Source organism: Tamandua tetradactyla, chromosome 4, assembly GCF_023851605.1.
Source record: "Tamandua tetradactyla isolate mTamTet1 chromosome 4, mTamTet1.pri, whole genome shotgun sequence".
In the NCBI taxonomy this organism is placed as follows: domain Eukaryota; kingdom Metazoa; phylum Chordata; class Mammalia; order Pilosa; family Myrmecophagidae; genus Tamandua; species Tamandua tetradactyla.
This window is the reverse complement of record NC_135330.1, coordinates 119,134,617-119,156,512: the sequence shown is the minus strand read 5'-3', so window position 1 is coordinate 119,156,512 and position 21,896 is coordinate 119,134,617. Positions and strand designations below refer to the sequence as shown.

Sequence of the window (21,896 nt, the reverse complement as noted above, 5' to 3'; positions counted from 1 at the left end):
TAAAAGGTAAGACTGACCTTGATTGAGGTGGGTCACATCTCTATTGAAATAACCTAATCAAAAGGCCTCACCCACAATCGATCTATATCCACAGGAATAGATTAAAATAACATGATCTTTGCTGGGGTACATGCAGCCTCCAAACTACCACAAATGTTATTACCATTATTGCCTTAGAAAACCACTGTAAATTGACCATTTGAGCTATAAGTTTAATCTACTAAACTACAAAACACTTAAAAAGCCCTACTGCTACACTTCTGACCACAAATACAAAATTCCTTGAAACTTACAGAAAGAGAATTTGGAGGGTTGAATCCTGTCCCCAACAAAAGACATATCCATATCCTAAACCTCAGTTCAGTGGGTACCAACCCATTTAAAAATAGAACCTTTGTAGATGTTATTAGTTAAGGTGTGGCCAAACCAAATGAGAGTGGGCCTTAATCCAACGTGACTGAAGTCCTCGTGTGTTGGAGACTGAATCATGACCCCCACAAAAGGTATGCTCAGGTTCCAACCTCTAATCCTGTGGGTCTGTAATCCTGTGGGTTTGTAAATAGGGTCTTTGAAGATGTTATTAGTCAATGTGTGCTCAAACTAACGAGGGTGGGTGGGCCTTACTCCAATATGCCTGAAGTCCTAATAAGCAAAGGAAATTGGAGAGAAGCCACAGGGAGCAGCCAGAAGCCAGAAGTCAACAGAACCTGGAAAGGAAAGGAGAAGACGTAACCATGTGCATTGCCATGGGATGGAAAAGTCAAAGAACCCCAAAGATCTCCAGCTAGCCAGAAGATACCAACCCTGAAAAGAATCAAGTCTTCTAGCCTCTGAAACCATGAACCAATATATTCCTGTTGTTAATCCAACCCATTGTTTGGGATTTGTTTTAGCAGCTAGGAAACTAAAACAATGTGTGACAATGTGCATGGAGTATTACCAACCAGGGATCCTGAGCCTTTGTGTCTGGAATCTTATTGGAGTTCCATCACATAGGCACAGTTGACTGTCCACATGACTGCTGTCAGTCCCCAGCCCTTCCAGAGGTTGACTGATATTACACAACCTGAAGCCCCCACTCTAAATCACACTGTTACTATTTGGCTTGGCCAAAGTTCTCACCCTAAATTATATTGTTGATGTGGCTCAAAGCCTAGGGTTTAGAGATTACCTCCCAGAAGCTAAGGCAAAGGTCAGAAGTCTCTTTTTCCATCCTTTTACTGTCAACATTTCTGCATATTTAATTTTAAGTTGTATCTGTTGTATTTTAAATGCAGCCTGACAGTATTTGGCTTTTAATTGGGAGTATTTGGAATTAACATTTAGTGTATTTACTGGTATATAAAGATAAATATATATAAATATATACTTATTTAAATCTACCATCTTGTTATATATTTTATCTTCTTCCACCTGTTCCATATTATTTTTTCTTTCATTTCTTATCTCATTTTGTTTTAATTAAATACTTTTTATTATTCCTTTTAGCCCTTTTTTATCTTGTTTGTTGTTTACTCTTCTTTTAGAGATGATGCTAGAATAGAATATGCATCCTTAACTTATTAAAGTTAAATATAAATGAGTACTTTTACCATCACACATTGCAGTGGCCTTAGAAAATATAATTGTATTTATCCATTCTCCTATCTCATATTTGATATTTATAATGTGTCTATCACACATATATTTAAACCCTACAAGACATTGTAACTACCTTATATTTTCAATATTCATTTTGATTTGTCTGTGTATTTATCCTTTACATTGCTTTTCATTATTTCTTGTTTTTCCATGTTTCTGTCTGAATAATTTCTTTTCTGCCAAAAGAACTTACTCTAGTATTTGTTTTAGTGCAGGCCAGCAGGTGATAAACTTACCTCAGCTTTTGCTTATCTAAAATCATTTACTTTGTTTTAATTTTTAAAGGCTAATGTTACTGGAATAGGATTCTAGGTTAACAGTTTAGTTTATCCAAATTTTTGTTTAAATTATTTAATCTGTGAATAAATAATCCATTGTTAGCTAGCTTGGCTCTGTCTGCTTATTGTTTCTTTTTTTTGGTTTTCAACAGTTTTACTATGATGTGTCTGGATACAGTATCTCACATTTTCATATAATCCTACTAGGAATTTGTAGTGCTTTTTTTCCTTTGGCATGGGCAGGCTCTTGTAGTGTTTTCAAATTCCTGGTTTCTTGCAACACTTTTGAAGAATTTGTAGCCATCCACACTTCAAATACGGCTTCTATTCCAATTTATTTTCCTTTTATCATTGGATTCCAACTGCACATATGTTTTACCTATTCCCTAGGTCCTAGGTTTCTCTTATGCTTGGTATTTTATTCTGGTTTATCTTCCAGATCACGAATTCCCTCCTCAGCTGTTTCTTGTCTGCTATTAAATCTATCTATTGAGTTATTAATTTTAGTCATATTTTTCATTTCTACAATTTTCACTTCATTCTTTTTGAAACTTATTGTCTGCCAAAATTCTCCACTTTTCCTTTATTTTCATCATATGTATTAATTTTAAGTAGATGGCTTTAATACCTGTATCTCCACAGGTCTATTTCTATTTTATTTTGTCTCTTGGCTTTAGGCAATGTAGACAATTCCTGGATTCCTGGATTCCTGGTAATTTTTTTTATTAAATGCTAGTTATCATAAATGAAAATCTGAAGAAGTAATTTGAGGCTCTGTACAATGTTAACTTTTCAAGACAGCATTTACTTTTGCTTCTTGCAGGGTAAGAGGAAGATCCCCACAACCCAGAGAATATACTGATTTAAAGCTAGCAGAAGCTTTCTGAGGCTGGTCTATTTCTGGTCCATCCCCATTCTTAGAGTGGATCCTATCCAGGGTCCCAAATAAAATCTTCAAGTTTGTCAAAATCCCTCTCCAGAAGTAGGCCCTGAATTCCTTTTTTTTCCTTCTTTTTTGTATGCTAATGGCACGGGTCACATTTCATTCTTTTTCCATGTGAGATGTATCCCCTTATTGAGGCACCATTTTCTGAATTTTTGTTTATTTGTTTGTTTGCTTGTTTGTTTGTTTGTTTTTTTGGGGGGGGATGCACAGACCAGGAATCAAACCTGGGTCTCCTACATGGCAGGTGAGAATTCTACCACTGAACTACTACCCTTGCAGCCCCCTGAATTCCTTTTTTGATCCCTTTCTCCTTGAGACAGCCAGAAGCAATACTCAGCTGCTCAACCTTTCAACCACCAGTTTCTGCTTAATTCCTCAGTCAGTCTATTATTGCTTTGAAACTGGCAAATTCCAAAAGGGAAAAACAGCCCTTAAAATACGTTCACCCCTCTGCAATTCTTTTCTCTCTAAGATCTAGGCCCCTCAATTTCTATTTGCTTTGGTAAACAATCTTTATTGCTTCAAACGTTAGACTTTTTATAATATACAATTGTGCCTATTTCTTAGTTCACCATTACTAGGAATGGATAGTCTCCTAAAAATTCTAGTTTTAATTTCCTCTCCCAGCATCAACCACAGAAATCTAACCATTCCCATAAAATTCTAGATGTGTTAAGTTTCTCAAGGACATTCACAGATTCCAGGGTGTGATGATTCCCGTTTGGCTGAGGGGATTCCCAGGAAGAGCTATAAACTGTTAGCAGCCACCACTTGTAGCAGATGGGGGAATTGATGAATTGCTGGAAAAAGGATCTGGGAAGACATCAATAGCATTGAGTGCATCTGATATACTGATCATTTCAATAAGGCAGGGTTTTTTTTTTTTTTTTTCCAGTTTTCATCTGGGTGCTCCTTATTCCCTTGCTTGCCCCAATAATAACTTCTTTTTCTGGACCCTCAACAATTTGGATAGTAGGGTTGAGGCTGGAATTAAGGGAAAAGAACCTGCTCCAAAACACAGACACACGCACGCACATGTACACAGTTTCTCCATTCCCTGATCACGCTCTTTCTTGGCCCAGTGGTACATCCCACTCAGCCTCTTTCCTTGAGGTCACCTTGCCCTGGGAAGCAGACTTCTTAGGCATGATCCATTAGAGACACAATTAATCTTGATACTTTCCACAGTGTTCAATCAGCCCATGAGAAAGCTTGCACCTTTGCCCCACCAAAATCTAGATATACAAGACACTCCTACTGTGGCCTCCTTGCTTTGGTCTCTCATCGGGGGCATCTCCACATAGCCTCTTGCCCTTAGGATTTTCCAAGATAGAGCCAGGTCTCGATCTCTGGCTCCAGATCCAGGGGACACAGGCTGACATCTCCCTAGAACTCTTTCTGCACTCAGCTCTATTCCGCAATGCCACAGAGGCCAGTGGGCTTCCCCAGCTCAACTAGCAGTCAGGGAAGATGAGAGGAAGACTCCTTTCTGGAAAACCCTGTGCTCTTATTTAAAGTCCTCATTCCTTGGCCTAGAGTAGAGAGAGGCACCCCCTCCCTCTTAACCCACAAGGAGGGGAGGGAAGACAAAATTCTGATTCATTTGACTGCAAAGTGAGGAAAATTTAACTCAAAAAGATGTTCTGTCGGTGAAGAACTGAAGGGTATTTTCTATTTCCCTTACAGTTAATCCCTATTTAGCAATTATTTCTATTTTAAACACAATAGGCAAAATATGGGGATACTTCTCCTTTCTGCTTCCACCAGAACTCATGAAGCCTCAGGAATTTTGTACTGTACCTAACACAAATTGCCATAAAAGGCTATAAATTTTTAATTACTTGGTTCTAAAACATTATTTTTTAAAAATCTAAGTCCTTAACTTAATAGGATTCTTTTCCTCTAGAGAGGAAGATTTTCAAGTTAAGAAAAGACACATAGAACAGAGGCTAGTCCTACACAGTTGGCATCTCCTTCCTACTGAGTGAAAAAGAATCAGCATTAAGGGCTGAATTTCAAAATAATTCCATGTTAATAGATTACATTAGACTGAGCTTCCTTCTCTCTATACTTCCGTGGGCCATGAAATAAGATAGACTAATTCAAGTCATTTCCACTCTATCTAAAATTTGGGAAACCAAAAATATCTTCGTCAGCCGATTATTGATTCCCAAGCATTTACTGAGTGTTTAACTCTGGGCTTAGCACTGAGTAACAAAGCCAAATAAGGAATGACTGCTTCCCTAAAGGAGCTTACAAGCAAGGAGGGAAACAGAAAAATAAACAGGCTATTAATAAATGGCAGAGTGATGATGAAGACATACACAGAGGGCACCCACCTGTCGTGACCGTCAAGCAGGGCTTCCTAAAGTAAGGGGCAATTGAGTTGTCCTAAAAGACGTGAAAATTAGCCAAATGATTATTCACAATAGCCACAAAACAGAAGCAACCAGGTGTCTATCAACAGAAGAATGGATAAACAAAATACGGCATATGCCTACAGTAGAATATTCCTCAGCCACAAAAAGAAATGATGTCCTGATACATGCAACAACGTGGATGAACCTTGAACACATCATGTTAAGTGAAATAAGTCAGACACATAAGGGTAAATACCATATGATCTAAATGATATGAAATAATTAGAATAAGCAAATTCATAGTCAGTAACTAGAATATAGGTTACCAGGGGCCGGGATAGGGTAGGGAATGGGGATTTAATGCTTAATTGGTAGAGAATTAGTTTGGGGTAAAGGAAAGTTTTGGTAGTAGATGATGGTGATGGTAGCACAACATTGTGCACATAATTAACACCATCGAATTATATATTTCAATGTGGTAAAAAGGGAAAATTTTAGGTTTATAGGTTACTAGAATAAAAAATTTTTTAAAAACATAGGACTGTATAACACAAACAGTGATCTGCAATGTAAACTATGGACTATAGTTAGTAATATAATTATAATAATTTTGTTTCATCAATTGTAACAAAGGTACCACACTGATATAAAGTATTAATAATATGGAAACCTAATGGGGGAGGCAGAGGATATGAGAACTTATTTTCTGCATTATTTTCTGCAAACCTCCAACTTTTCTAACAACAAAATAGCCAAATGGCTCTCAGTTTTCTATCCTGGGTTATTGGATGGATGTTGGTGATATCAACAAAGAGGGAAAAGATAAGAACAGGAATTGGTATAGAATGAAAGATTAGGAGTTATGTCTTAGAATTGGTGGTTTTGTGCAAATGACCCAAGGAAGCAAAGATAGCTGGTAAACATTTGGATATATAAGAATAAAATTCAGGAGAGATCTAGGCTAGGAAAAAAACATATTTTGAGTTATCAACATTCATTTGGTATTGAAATCTAGAAAGTAGATGAAATCATGAAGGGAAACAGATAGTAGTTTTACACTTTTTGTTTTGTGGATCTTTTTGAGCCTCTAATGAAGGCATGGACTGTCTATCCATAAAAACTTACACATGGAGGGCGGGCAATGGTGGCTCAGTGGCAGAGTTCTTGCTCGTGATGCCAGAGACCCGGGTTTGGTTCCCGGAGACTGCTCATGCCAAGAAGAAAAAAAAACTTGCACATGGGGAAATTTTTGCATGTACTTATAGTGATACACACATTCCCCAAAGCCCATTCCTAGACCCCAGATTGAGAATGTACAATTTATCACAAAAAGGGATGTGAATTGGTGATAAAAACGTCCTCACCCCCCAATGAAATGTACTGATGTTCATGACAGCTTACAAAGATAAAGCTACCCTAAGGAGACATGAAAAAGTTGGTTTTCCTCAACTGAATGCTTTGCTTTTCATAATGATTTTGTCCTATACTATCTATCTTTGGAACCAATAAAGCTTATAAAACATATTGTTCTAAAAACTCAAAAAGAGACAATTTAAAAATATACATATGAAATGGAGTTAGATGTAGTCATAGCACAGCTCTAGAGAATATATCAAGCTAGAAGTAATGAGTTCCAGTTTGTAAGGATTTTTACAGCTCAAGAGAAATTGCTTTTTCTAAAGACTTCCCCTTCTCTAGGCTACCAGAACATTGTGCTTATGCTTCTACTATAAAACTCATTTCATTCCTCCTCATTTACATGCCAACCTTCCCCCTTCGAAACTTTAGAGTCCTTATAGACGAAAGGATCAATTCTTGTTTATCTTCCCACACTGCTGCCCCCTCTGCCTATTCAGACCTCCACACACCCAATCACAGCCGTCATGACACATGCATCTGATAAATATCTGTGGAACTAGCCAGAAGTATCTAGCCTTCACAGAATGTTCTAACATTAGTCAAGCAGAAATCAGAAGCATGGAAGGTGATAGAAGGCAGAGCCTCCAAATGCCTCTTTCCAGGTGAGCTCTGATGGCTCTCATTTCTGCAGCAATTAACCAAAAGAAGTATTGAGTTAAATAATATTAATCAGCCTGGGAACTCCACACCACATTTATCACATTTATATTGAACTGTGCAGCATGGAATTAGAGAAAACTGAGGGGAAAGGATGTAAATTCCCAGAGCCAAAAGAATAGAGGGGATTCTCTTTTCATGCCACACACACACTCACACCTCTCAGACAAAAGGAGACTATCATTTATGCGAAGCAAAGTACAAAACAGGTGTTAGTACAAGAATAGATCATCTCAGGGGTCATAAACCGAATCTTTTGCTCCATATAAATCAAGACATAAATCAAGAACACCCATGCAGGAATTAAATCACTATTTAGCCTTGTTTGCCCTGCAACATTGTCACTGAGACTGGTGCAAACTGACATCTTTAAACATTTCACATGAGCCAGAAGCAAAGCCATTTACTGACTTGCAGATTTACAGTCCCACCAAGTATGAAACAGAGCAGAATGTCACTGATGTTTTCAGAAGAATATTCACTCTATTCCTTGTTGATGCCTTCATTACCTTAGTCCAATAAATCTTCACTTTCTGTTTACAAATGGGGTGCTTTGGGGTTTTCATTTCGATGCAGGGAAGTTCTGAGTTTGTTGCAATAGCAGGCAAGCTGCTTGCCTTGTTTCGTTTTCTTTTTTTGGTTTGGTTTGGTTTGGTTTTATTGGTTTGTCCATGTTTGAGGACACTCAAACCTCAGGGCTTCACAATTTAAAAAAAGGAAAATAAAATTAAAAAGCAGATGGAGACCAATTTCAAACTACCCTTGACTTCATGGGAGCATCCTGCAGTAATGACAGGCTAAGTTAGGGTCTGGCTAGAACTATGGGTTGCCCAAATTATTTCTCTTTTTCTGAGGGGGGTGGGGGATGTAGAGTTTTTTCCTTTTCCAAGGTTATTGCTTTGAGACTTAGGTGGCTCTGGAGAATACAGAATATTGTTTTTGTCTCCAACCACAAAGAAAAAAAAATCTCCAAACCGAGAAATTAGTTTGTCCCAGGGAAGGCAAGGCTGTGTAATAAGCACAGCACTCTTTGTCAGGCTGGATGTCTTGTATTTTTATAGTGAGTAAAATGCTTGATTCAGAAGATTTTGGAAGAAAATCAGGTACAAGAGAAGAAAGAAATGGCAAGAATATACTAGTGAGTAAAAAGGGAGAAAAATAATAAATAGGTCTTGAGTTGTGACTACTTAGCTCAGAAAATGGAAATTATTTTTTTTTCCATTTTATTTTCATAAATTCAGGCCTTTGTCTGGAATATTCTCCCCGTCCCCTCCACTATGCTCTGCTACATGATAAATTCATACTCACGATTCAAACCTCAGCTCATGCATCATTTCTTCTGTAAGGTTTCCCTGACATCACAAAAAAGAATTCTTTCCTCCCTTCTTTGTGTTCCCATCTCATTTAATCAGTCCCTTTTTAAGAGAATGTCCCCCCACCTCCCAGATTATTCATCATTTTCTCCCCAGGGCTTGTCATTATGGATGACACAAAAATGTGTGTGATAAATATCTGTTGAATAAACCTAAATGGCTGACCTGGAAAAAAAATTAAGCTCCAGGTGTATAAACTAGACAGACAACGAATAGAGTTCCACTCCCTTTATTTCATGAAGACCCAGACTAAAATTTGGAAAATACGTTAGAACACGGTCATTATGAAATCCAGCTTTGGATGGGACAACCCCTAAGAGGAGGTGGGAAAGAGAAAATACACAGAGGTATTTATAAGAAATGAAAAATAATCATCTAGCCTTTTCAGTTCCTTTTCTGAAATAGATTTTTTTTTTTTTTTAACATGGGCAGGCACCAGGAAACGAACCCGGGTCTCCGGCATGGCAGGCAAGAACTCTGCCACTGAGCCACCGTCGCACCGCCCCTGAAATAGATTTTAGCAATGGGCACATTTTTTTCATCAGAAAAAAATATGAAAATATTCATCCTGAAATTTCCCGGCTTGCCATACAATAATATCCTGGGAAGAAATATTATACACCCACCTCAGCACTGAAGAATCTCTTCCCACTCAGAAATTGCTCAGTCTTATTCACGAACAGCCATTTAATGCTGCACATTAAAGGAGCAATTTAAAATGAATGTCATACGGGCGAGTGCACAGATTACCATGGGCACTGTCCAAATGTGGCCATATAGCATGATAAGAATCTAAAGCTTATTGAAAAGGTATATTTTCAAAATTATATTTAGGTCTGAACTGGGTTACTAGAATTCTTCAACTGCTGTGTCATTTGAATTCCTTCCTCCAGAATAATCTCTCAATTCTTGGCAGGGTGTGCTGAGGTCTCTGTGTTAGCTGTACAAACTCACACATGCAGACAAGCACACTTATACACCCTCACATCCACATGCATAAATACACTCACACTCGGGTTCACATCCACACCCACACATGCTCACCTGTCCACTCACTCACACACACATAGACACACACTCTCTCTCTGACACACACACTCCCAGTTAACCAGGGCAGGCAGCTCAGTGAAAAGAGATCATTTCCGGAACAGCCGTTTGCAGGTACCATGGGGTGAAAAGGGGATCCACAGCAAATTCAGGCTCAGTCGCCAGTTGGATTTTATAGTAACCATCAGTAGCAAACTAGGTCCCATAATTTGAAGTCTTGTTGAGCATCAATATGTACTACCTCACACATCCAAATTCCCGCTAAATATTAAAGATGGGTGGCAGGTCTTTATACTATGTGAAATAACTGATATGTTTAAGTCTCAGAAAAGGAAGCTGCAATCACAAAATTGGGACTGTTAAAAACAGCTTTCTTAGGCCTTTAGTACCTTGGTATTGCTTCTCTGATTTCTATCAGTGAATAAACCTTTTCTGTTTTTCTATAGGCTTCTCCTTAGCTAGATTGGAAGCATCCCCTCAACCACCCCAGCCCGACATGCCTTCAGCCCATAGTGGCTCAGTATAGATTTGTTCAAAGAATAACTAGATGAGTGTGGCAAAGCTCTCTAGTTAGCATTCACTTTAGCCAGGATGAATCAATTTGTGGACGTATGTCACAATGTACTATGGTCCAGTCTCTGGGAAAGCAAAGGGGAAATTAAAAGCATGTCCAGGAGAACTCAGCCTTGCCTACTGCTTCCACAGCTCCAGTAGGCTTCTGTCTGCCTTCTTTTTCTCCAGGTAGGTGGCTTCATTGTGGGAGCTTCCTTCATTTAGAGGAGAAACTGGTCAGTCATACATACACTTTTCATATAAATCATCTTTATTCCTTCCTGGAGAGACATCACTCAGACAGTACTTACGAACAAAGAAGGAAGAGTTGAGCAATTGTCCAATGGCACTAATCAGAGTAGCAGAAAATACGCATTATTCATAGCCCAAAGCCCACCTTTTTCCTTAGTTGAAATGTTTTGACCAGAAAATCAGATAATTATTTCAGATTCACACTTCATTTGTCTTATATAAGCATCATTTAACTTATGCTAAAGAGAAGGGAGTTAACTCAAAGTTTTCTGTCAAACCATTTGCACCAAATAAATGAAGGCCTAAAGTAGATTCCTAACAATACTTTAAATAAATATCTGCACATCTTAGAGATTTTATTTAGTAGGTTTGTATGATACCCATCAACCATATTGAAATTCAGAGAGAATGGGTAGGGAATTAATTATGGGATTCAAACTAAGAACAAGACCAATCAATTTGTAAACCTGCCATATATACACTCTATATATTGCATAGTACACAGATTAAAAGATACCTGCAAATCGATCTGTAGAGATCTAGCCCATCCCACTCATTCTTGCTGCATTTATATTAATTACAGCATCTGCAAGGCTACAATAAAAATTAAAAGAGGGCGGGCCGCGGTGGCTCAGCGGGCAAAGTGCTTGCCTGCTATGCCGGAGGACCTCGGTTCGATTCCCGGCCCCAGCCCATGTAACAAAAAACGGAAAAACAAAATACAATAAAACAAGAAAATGTTTAAAAAGATGTTTCCCTTTCTTCCTTCCTTCCTTCCTTCTATCCTTCCTTCCTTCTCTCTGTCTTTCCTTAAAAAAAAAAAAAAAAAAAAAAAAAAAAAAAAAAAAAAAAAAAAAAATTAAAAGAAAGGAAGAAAAAGACAGCACATGGGTCTTTGAAAACTGGGCCAAAGACGGTGCCAAGAGTCATTTCAGTTTGAACTAAGCTTCAGTATCCAATTTGTCTCTGCCTTAGACAAAACAATACGCATTTGGAATGCTACATGAAGATGCTTTGCTTTCGTGGAGATAATTGGTCCTAAAGTATCCTAGCAGTTAGCACCATCAGGTAGCTTAGGTGTCATTTGGTCGCCCCTTGCCTATTTATTTGTGAGCAAATGGGAGGGCGCTGGGGTGACCACAGCAGATGGGGAAGAGATACAATTACTTCATTGGCACCTCGCATGGTTTCATGCTGTCTTTTTCCCTCCAGCACCATCATCAGAGCCACTGGCTTCAGCATCAGGTCTGAAGAACCAAAGCCAGTGCAGATGCCACCAGCTGTTCGGATTGCCCCTCCCCCGACCTGCTCTTTCTAACATGAAGTGGGAACTTCCATGCTGAAATCTTCAATCTCTGCACACTTCAGTTTCACCGATATGGTTTTTTTGTGCATGTGTGGTTGCTGTTATTGGAAAAATAACAAGCCAGTAGGGCTGTAGTTAGGGGTTAATTGGGCATAAAGACAAAATGTGAAAAGGCCCAGCTGTTCCTCTCAGGGAGAATTTCAGACACTTATTATAACCGATCGCTACCTTTTGACAATGACTCTAGTCTGGGTGCAGTACCAGGAACCAGGGCATGACAGAAGTCATAAAGAAGGGAAGCCAAGAAGAGATGCTATAGAAAAGAAAGAAACAACAAGATGCCCTGTAAAGGGACAAGTACAGAAGAGGAAATAACTAGCAAGAGCCAACAAGGAAATCTTTGCATAAAAATAGGATAGCTAATGTTTATTGAGCACTTACTACCTGCCAGGCACTGTAGTAAGCAACTACATGACCATAGCCTGTGAGATGGTATCAGTATTACCCCATTTTACAGATGAGGAAACACAGGCTTAAAAAAAGATTTGAAAAGTGGTTAAAGACAGTTATGGGACTTAGCTTCAGGCCCAGGCAGACCCTTCCTCCAAGGACTCCAGGAAACTGAAATTCTGCTTCTGGGTTGACTTCAATGTAGCAGAGTAACTCTCAGGGTTTCAACCGAGAAGTTAGGACTTAAGGGATGAGTATGGTTACTGTACCATTATATAGATATTCCTTTTTACTTTCTTCTATATTAGAGTAGTCAGAAGGAAATTCCTGAAATCTCTGAACTGTCATCCAGCTGCCTTGATCCCTGATAATGACTGCATAGCCTTTATTTTGTGCCCTTGTGATGTGAAAACCTTGTGGCTACCCTTCACCTGTACCCATTTATCCAGTTTTTCAACTTTGGAGTCTTGTGATCACTAAAAATAGCCCCTAATGTTTATTAATGAAGGGTCTTAGGAGAGCCCAGAACAAACCCACCCCAAGTCCAAAGCTATCTTGATATCCAAAGCTGGAACTCACCAAAATGGTCACACCTGACATGCGCAGTAGCTTAAATTTTAACCTGCAAATCATCTATACCTCATTATAATATTAAAACTCACACCCATCATCATATTAAGGGTGCCATTTTCTTACATATGTTCTGTGGCTAAGCATGAAATCAATCTGCACATGCTCAATAAATAATTAGATTACCTTTAATTGCATCATCTGGAGCCACTGTGCTCATTATTCTAAAACCTGCTCATCTTTTAATACTATAAAATTATCAGAACTACCACCATTCAGGGGAGACAGACTTGTGGGCCATTAGGCCACCTGATCTCTCGCTGCACACCTAGCAATAAACTCTTTCTCTTTTTGAAACCCCAGTGTCTCAAGAATTTGTCATTGAGCACATCAGGCAGAGAACTCACAGCCTTTGTCCAGCAACAAGGTTATTGAACTTTTAGTACCTATTGCTGTAGGCAAGAATGGCATTTCTGCCTCAGAATCACCTGAGACGCTTATTAAAAATGCAGATTTATGAGCTTCCTCCTAAATCTCATAAATCAGAACCTCTAAGGCAAGGCCCCCCAAACTGCATTATTAATAAACCCCTCAGGACTTTTAGGTTCAATAACATTTAAGAACTGCTAGACTAATTCATCTCCCAGCTACCCTCTAAATAAAAAAGTTGTATGGCTTTGGCAGCTGATATGGCACCTAAGGAATCTATCTCATGATACATCATCAAATTTTTCTAATTTAAAAGAAAACTCAAAATAGTATGATTCAGGGTGAATTATTTTACTTACGAGAGGTGATATTTAATTATCTTATTTTATTTCCAAAACTCAAGGTCATCTTTAAAGGGCAAAAGATGGATTTCTACACATTAAGGAAATTTTAAAACTTAGATTTAATATTCTTCTAAAAATGCCCCAAGTAATACAGCATTTTTGAAATCAGTATTTGTATAGTTTTGAAGGAGTCAAAGGTAGATACTCTTTTGGATGTATGAACCGTTTTGTTTTTTAGCAAAGCTTTATTACCTTCTAAACACACTTCTCAAAGAGAAAACTGCTATTAGGTTGAACCATATGCAATGGCTCATATTCAACTGTCTTTACTTGTAGAAATGGCAATTGCATATGGTTCAACCTAATACATATGTGTGTATTAGTCTGTGTACAGATTACACTTTTTGAAGATATAGGACAAACTTGCTTGGTCCTATAATGCAGTGTTTGCCCACTCAATGCATTCTCAATATATGTTAGGTGATGATATTGATGGTGAATTTTCCCACTCAACATCCCAGACTTTGTCCCAAATCCATGGCTCATAATAAAATGATGAAAATTCTCAGCTGCAGTAGACAAAATTGTGACTAAACTTATAATTTAAGGGCTGTTTATTTTCTGTCCATTAGCAAACACAGTCTAACATGCAAATGGGAGCAACCAACCCATGACAGTCACAGCATTTTCCCCAATTAATCTGCATATGTGGGTTTGTTACCCAACAAAGACAGTGGATTCTTTTGCCTGATGCACTCAATAATCAATTCCTAAGACACCCAGGTTTCAAAGAGAAAGGGTTTATTACTAAGTACATAGTATAAGAGCAGATGGCCTATTGGCCTAAAATCTGTCTCTTCAAACTACAGTAATTCTGATAGTTTTATTAGAGAAAAGGATGGGTGGGGTTTAGGATATTGAGCACAGTGGCCCCAGATGATGTAATTAGAGGTGATCTAATTATTGAGAATGCACAGATTGATGACATACTTATCACAGGACTTATGTAAGAAAATGGCAGAATAGACTACAAGGTGACTTGTAGTCTAAGCCACTGCACATGTGAGATGGACCCATTTCGGATAGATCCAATTTTGGATATCAAGATAACTTTGGACCTGGGGTGGGTTTATTCTGGGCTGACACAAGACCCTTCATTAATAAAATTAGGGGCTGTCTTTAGTGATCACAAGACTCCAAAGTGGAAAAACTGGATAAATGGGTACAAATGAAGGTCAGCCACAAGCTTTTTGCAATCACAGGGGCAGAAGATAAGGGTTACACAATCATTGTCAGAGATCAAGGCAGCTGGATTACAGTTCAGTGATTTCAGGTCTTTCTCTCCGTCTATTCTAATATACTTAGAAAGTAAAAGGAAATACGTATTACTGATTTAATAATCATAATCATTTGTTCATTCCTAACTTCATAGTTACAAGCTTACTGTGCTTTTTGAAAAGCTACTCCATAGTCTAACAGATTTTGTCAGCGATATATTTTTTTTCCACTATTCAGGCCATTTTCCTCCTACTTAGTATTCAGTCATTGTCGCTAAAAGGATGTCAATAGGAGAAAGAAACCTAAAAGTTAAAAATTAGGTGAAATGACATGGATTTGCAAGCACTGTATATTTAGAGAACAAATGCCGAGCCTGCTCTGCCACATGAAACATTTGAGCTTTTTTTTTCCCTCTTCCTCTCCCTCCTTGGAGCCCAGCGCTGGGTGCCAGCGGGATTATTTGGCAGCTCTGAGCTCTAACTAAAGCCACTGGTAGCTCTCATTCAGCAGTGAAATTGTCTTCCCCTGATCCTGAGATTATGGAGATGAGGGGATGAATGTACACCACTGAAATTCCCTACCGAGATAGCTTTTCACTCTTTTCAGTAAGAAAAAGATCAAAAGGAAACTGGTTAATTAGCATACCAAAGGAGACAAAAACCCCTAGAGCTTTATCATGGTTGCCATCCAATAATAAACAGCGCAGTACAAAAAAGATTATTTGATAATGGCACACAGAATTGAAAGCCTTTGAAATAGCAGCTTCTAGAAAAAAAAATATTTTTGGAAGGGAAAATATCCATAATTATTCAGAATAATGCTTACACATTGGGGAGCAGCTCTTCGTGCCTGCAAGAGCTACTTGCAGGACTACTTTGCCTAGGAAAGGTGATGTGGATTGCCTTTATCTGAAAAACTCAAAAAGCTTACAAAAGGGTTCAGATCCCTTCCCAAGGCAACAGTCAGCTCTTTCATATTCCCCAAACTTAAACACAGAATTCTTGTCTGAAAATTAAGTGGCCCCTTTTCCCAGACCATCATCCAGCCAATAGCTTGAGCTCAAATTCAAAGAAATTTGCAACTCCTGGAAGACTCATTATTCCCTACAGCCTTCTCTGGTTTAGACACTGGATTGTCTCTGCAAATAGGCAGTTTTTTCAAGGGAGGAGAACAAAGCAATTGCTTAATTATAAATGTTACTTGGGGTCATATGCATTGGAATCTATGAGACCTATAGAGAAAAAGAGTTTTGAAAGAACTCAGACCCTTACTCCTTGGGTTAACATTAATTTATATTGTATCCCTTTTGTCCAGGCATAGAGGAAACAATAACAACCAACATCAGAATGGATTTTGGGGGAGTCACGAAGTTTCAAATCTGACTGTGTCTTCCACCAATGCACATATGGTCCATTAGATGGTCAACGATGGATGGGTGGTCAACCACTGCTTCCCCATGTGAAGCTGACCCACACCCAAATCAACCTCAATAGCCCTAGGGATATGGGACTCAGAGTTGGGAGATAGGTGCTAATAAAGAATACCTGCATGGAGGAAAATAATTGCCCCTAAGGCAAGCCCCAGTTTCTATTTAAAAGGCCTACTGGCCACAGGGAAGGTATCATTTTGCCTGGAGATCACCCAGGCAATTATAATAGACTTGCCAGAGACCAATGTTTCTAAGTCTTTTGAATGAAAAAGCCCAGGCATCCGAGTGATTAACAATATTTTTTCTTGTTTCTAACCTAATGCATTATTGTTAAAGAGTCAAATGGTAATGAATCTCTTTATAAATCTGGGCTTAAATGAATAACTATCCCCCCCTTATTTTATAGATTTGTTTTCAAACCAATAAAGGGGGTGAGAAGAATGCAGTTGACTGGCCATTAAATAACCTATCTTTCTCTCTGACAGCCCTAGTTCCTTTCAGATTCCATAAGGTTACTTAAGGATCTTATTTTGTTGGTTTCACACAGAACTCCTTTTTTTGTTTCTCTTTATAAATTGTCTATTTGCAATGAAACAAGCCCCAAATCAGAATTTTACTTAGAAAATGTGTCTAGAGGAGTAAAAGAAATGCCATTTACCCACCACTCCAAAGTATTAATTAGACTTAGCTGTTTGCCAGCTAAGTACCAGAGGAGCCCATGGTGATTAGCTGTACTAATTGGAAATTCAGGTGGCGCTGATAACCGCACAAAGATACTAGGATTTTATCTTCCCTTCCATCCCAGAAAAAAAGAAGTAGCTTTGTCATACTGTTTGGAGGATGATTTTTAATCTGTTTCACACCAAACTACCCTCAGAGAAAGGGAACATTTTTAGATTCTATTTTTATTCCTACAAAAAAAAGAGAATTAAAAATTCTTCCAGGTAGCTGCAAACATACAAAAGAATGTCTCCCCCTCTCTCTGAGACTCAACTTGCTTAAAAAGAAGTACAGAAAAGCAGCTTTCTTTGACCTCAACAGGAACTGAAACTGAGCAGAAAGTCAAATGGGACCACACCCCCTTGATGGGACACATTTTTATTTTGTTTGCAAAAATTCTTTCAGAAATTTATGGAATGCCTCCACCCACAGGATGGCCAGAATAATTAATATGACTCATATTTAGGGAGATAGTTTTTACTTGCATTTTTTTTTTGTATGTTATGTGGTGGGGTCACATTTCATTATTTTTCCATGTGAGTATCCCGTTATTGCAGCACCATTTTGTTGATTTTGTTTGTTTTTTTGGAAAGTGCATGGGCCAGGAATCTAACCTGGGTCTCCCACATGGCAGGTGAGAATTCTACCACTGAACTACCCTTGCACTCCTATTACTTACTTGCATTTTAAACATCAATAATCTATCATTCAAAGATTTGGAGACTTTCCCATTATTCTCTTCACTTTGAGAACATTCCATGCTTCTAGACTGGTAGCAATTCATGCAGATGGCAGGAGGCAGAGCAGGATTCCAGAGTCTCCTCCTGTGGCCTGTCCCCTCAGTAAGAGATAGGCTCTGGACCATCTCCCCAGCCAGACTGCCTTTGTTGGCTTCTTATGCTGCCACTTGAAACTCACAGACTGATGAGTAAATGGACTTCAAGCCTGAGCCTGATGCTGTAAAGAAATCAGAAGCTAGGGATCTCCATAGGAGGTTGCACGTATTAGGAAGAGACGATAATTATTAGAGACCAGAAGGTTGACAGTGATAGATGATTGGTAGGTCTCAATGAACCATGCCTCTCATCATTCCTTTGCTATTTAGTCCCTCCCACACTGACTTGTCCATGTGACTTGCTTTGGCCAAGGCTGCATTTGCTGTGATGGCAGCAAAGGCTTGCTAAGCAACCCAAACATTTAGGCTTGTCATCTTGAAACTCAGCCATTATAACATGAGGAAGGCTAAGGTAATCGCTTGGAGAAACTGCACGGACAGAGAGAGGCTCAGATAACCTTAGTAGTTCAGTCACCCAACTGAGAGGTCAGTTATGTGAATGAAGAAGCCATCTTGGACATTCTAGCCCAACGGACACCACACGAAGCAGAGAGTAGCTGTCTTCACGAAGCCCTGCCCAAACTGCAGAAGTATAAGTAAATAAATGATGCCTGGTTTTTCACAACACCAGGTGAAAAACCTGATGGGGTGATCTGTCATGAAGGAATAGTTAACTGAAACAGGATATGATAGTTTGAAACTGAATGGACCCCAGAAGATCAGGTTGTTAAAACTAACCCACTAGACCTATTGTGGGTGGGACCTTTCCATCAGGTTATTCCAGTTGAGGCATACCCCAGGTGGGTCATAATCTTCTTATTGGAGTCCATTATAAGAGGATGAAAAACAGAGAATACACAGAAGATCATGGAGAAAGCCAAACAGAAGCTGAGAGAGAAAGCCTCAGAAACAAAGGGGAAGCCACTGAAGCCAGAAGTTGGGAACAACAAAAACAGAAGAGAACAACAGATGCCGCCACGTGCCTTACCATGTGACAGAGGAGTTCAGGATCACTTTCATGATGCCTTAATTTGGACATTTTCATGGCCTCAGAACTATAAGCCTGCAAACTAATAAATTCCCATTGTTAAAAGCCAGCCCATTTCTGGTACATTGCATTTCAGTAGCCAAGCTAAGCAAACTTAGAGGACACGTGTATCCACATCTTAAATAGTTACATTGCCTGATGAATATTCTGTGTGAGTTAATTTTTTCATGAATTGTTTTAATACCTAGAAATATTTTTGAAGCTTACAAATTCCTGCTTTTTGAAAGTTCTTTTTGATTGAGTTTCAGTTAATATCGTATAGTTTAAGACAGACAATGTTACAGATTGAATTGTACATGAGAAAGCAGAAAAAAAGCAGTAACTTTCCAACACAAGACTAAAGATTATTAAGATTTACTATGAGATCACAGGGAAGTTATTCCCCAAAATATTATCCTGCTTTACTTTCTTTGGAGCTTTTATCACAGTCTGCAAATATCTCACTTACGTGGTTCTCCCTTTGTTATATTCTTCTTTGACATTTTCACTGTCAGACCCTCAGCACTTAAAACAGTGCCTTGTACATGGTAAGGACTCAGTAAATATTGTATAAAGCACAATGCTTCTCAAGATCATTGTGCTGGTTTGAAAGGAAGTATGCCCCTTAGAAAAGCCATGTTTTAATCAAAATCCCATTTCATAAGGTAGAATAAATCCTATTCAATACTGTATGTTTGAAACTGTAATCAGATCATCTCCCTGGATGATGTGATTTAGTCAAGAGTGGTTGTTAAACTGGATTAGGTGAAGACATGTCTCCACCCATTTGGGTGCATCTTGATTGGTTTATTGGAGTCCTATAAAAGAGGAAACATTTTGGAGAATGAGAGATTCAGAGAGAGCAGAGAATGCTGCAGCACCATGAAGCAGAGAGTCCACCAGCCAGAGATCTTTGGAGATGAAGAAGGAAAATGCCTCCCAGGGAGCTTCATGAAACTGGAAGCCAGGAGAGAAAGCTAGCAGATGACGCCGCGTCTGCCATGTGCCCTTCCAGCTGACAGAGAAGCCCTGACTGTGTTTACCATGTGCCTTCTCACTTGAGAGAGAAACCCTGAACTTCATCAGCCTTCTTGAACCAAGGTATCTTTCCCTGGATGGATGACTTTGATTGGCCATTCCTATAGACTTGTTTTAATTGGGACATTTTCTCGGCCTTAGAACTGTAAACTAGCAACTCATTAAATTTTCCCTTTTTAAAAGTCATTCCATTTCTGGTATATTGCAGTCCAGCTGCTAGCAAACTAGAACAATCATTGTTTTTAGGAAAAAAATGTGCCCAAAGCAGACATTGTTTTGCTCAGCAGTCTTTCTGGTCTTCCTCCCTTTCCTGACACACGCAAGGCATTGCTTCCTGGCCCCTTCATGTTGGGTTGAGTCGTGTGACAATTTCTGGTCAACAGGCTGGGAACAGAATGACGTGTGTCTCTTCTGAGCTGAAGGATTTGAGAGTCAGTGCAGGATTGTCCATGATCTCTTGCCCTGCCAAAGGAAACCTTGAAGTCACATGTCATTCATAATGGAGTTTCCACAGGACTGAAACAAAAGACAGGAATGTTTTGCTCCCACAGACAGAACGAGCTTCTTTGAGAACTTCCTGGACCTGCAAAAGAGTTTACCTAAGCAAGAAATAAACTTTGCCAAGTTAAGTCAGAGAGTTTAGAGTTGTGTGATCTTGCAACACAACCTAGCTTATCCTGACCGAGAGTGCTAGACTTAAAATGAGTCTGTATACTTTTTTAACTCTGTAACTGTAAGTCCTGGACAGTCACTCCTTAACTCAGTGATATTGTATTTGGTGTTGATTATGCTAGGCCCAGGAAGAGATATGAAGTTGGGTTTATAGTTTAATAGTTAGAGATAAATTTTGTGTTTCAAGAATAATAGTACAAAGTGGGGAGAGCTATGAGTGCTATTCAATTGGTGAAAGGAAAATGCCATGGAAATCCATGTGAGATGGATATGGCAATGATTTCTTAACCCAAACCCTTAGTAATATGGCAGTTTATGAAAGTGAGAAGAACGATTTCCTGTTCAAATGTACCATGGTGCAAAGGCTAAGCTTAGTCTGCTAAGTTTACCATTCCCCCACAGTCTCATTCCTCTACATCCCCAATCTGGACCTGAAAAATGTATATGAGGGAGGGAAAGTTATAAGCCTATAACTCTACAGCCAACTCTTTCTTCCAGCAGTCCTTTATCTATTTCTCTTTCTCTTCATTGGCAACAAATCAGGTTGATTAGGAAAAGGTGGGAAGTAACCAAAAATGTCTGGCTATCATTGCCCGTGGTGGAAGAAAGGAAGAGAGAAACAAGCGAAAGGTGAGTAGGGTGCTGAGTTGGGTTATCAGAATATCTGATCAGGCTACTGGAAAAAGAGAGGCGAGAGTGGTGGGAGGGGCAGTGGAGGGGTGAGGGGGCAGTGGAGGGGTGAGGGGGCAGTGGAGGGGTGAGGGGGCAGTGGAGGGGTGAGGGGCATTGCTAATCTCCCTGTTTGTCTTCTTTCCTTCTTCAGGGAAATGTCTTCAAAACCTAGTTGTAAGCAACCACGTTTAACAAAAAAATCTAAAGTTAAAAATGCTCTAAAGCATGTCAATGCTTGTGCTTGAAATTGTCTCGAAATTATGCAGCTACGTATAGCACTGGGTGGGTTTGCCTTACATTATTGAACTAGGTTTCTATCTCACCAACTTTCTGAGCTCCACACACACCAGCACAGAGGGCTCCCTTTGGGAGCATTTCCCACTTTTATTCTCTGATGCTCTTCTCCAGGTAAAGATGAGACATGAAGTAATGAGACTCTCTCTTACTATGGCTTGTAAAAGTGCTTCTGAAGGCAATTCCAAAATATTGTGGGGAAGGCCAGCAACTCTGGTAGTATAGACTGAGTCTCTCCTGGCGACCATTTTAGAACGCAAGTTTCTTTAGTTACCCAAGTTCTGATTGGTTTGCTTTTGTCTACCTT

At 39.1% G+C, this 21,896-nt stretch overlaps 1 long non-coding RNA gene across 1 annotated transcript; it reads left to right on the top strand.

The window, feature by feature from the left end:
• The first annotated feature begins 18,418 nt into the window (after positions 1-18,418).
• On the top strand, positions 18,419-21,512 carry LOC143679309 (uncharacterized). The gene is made up of 3 exons (XR_013173640.1): positions 18,419-18,482; positions 21,167-21,253; positions 21,447-21,512. It is a non-coding gene; the product is annotated as an uncharacterized LOC143679309 (long non-coding RNA).
• The last annotated feature ends 384 nt before the right edge of the window (positions 21,513-21,896 follow it).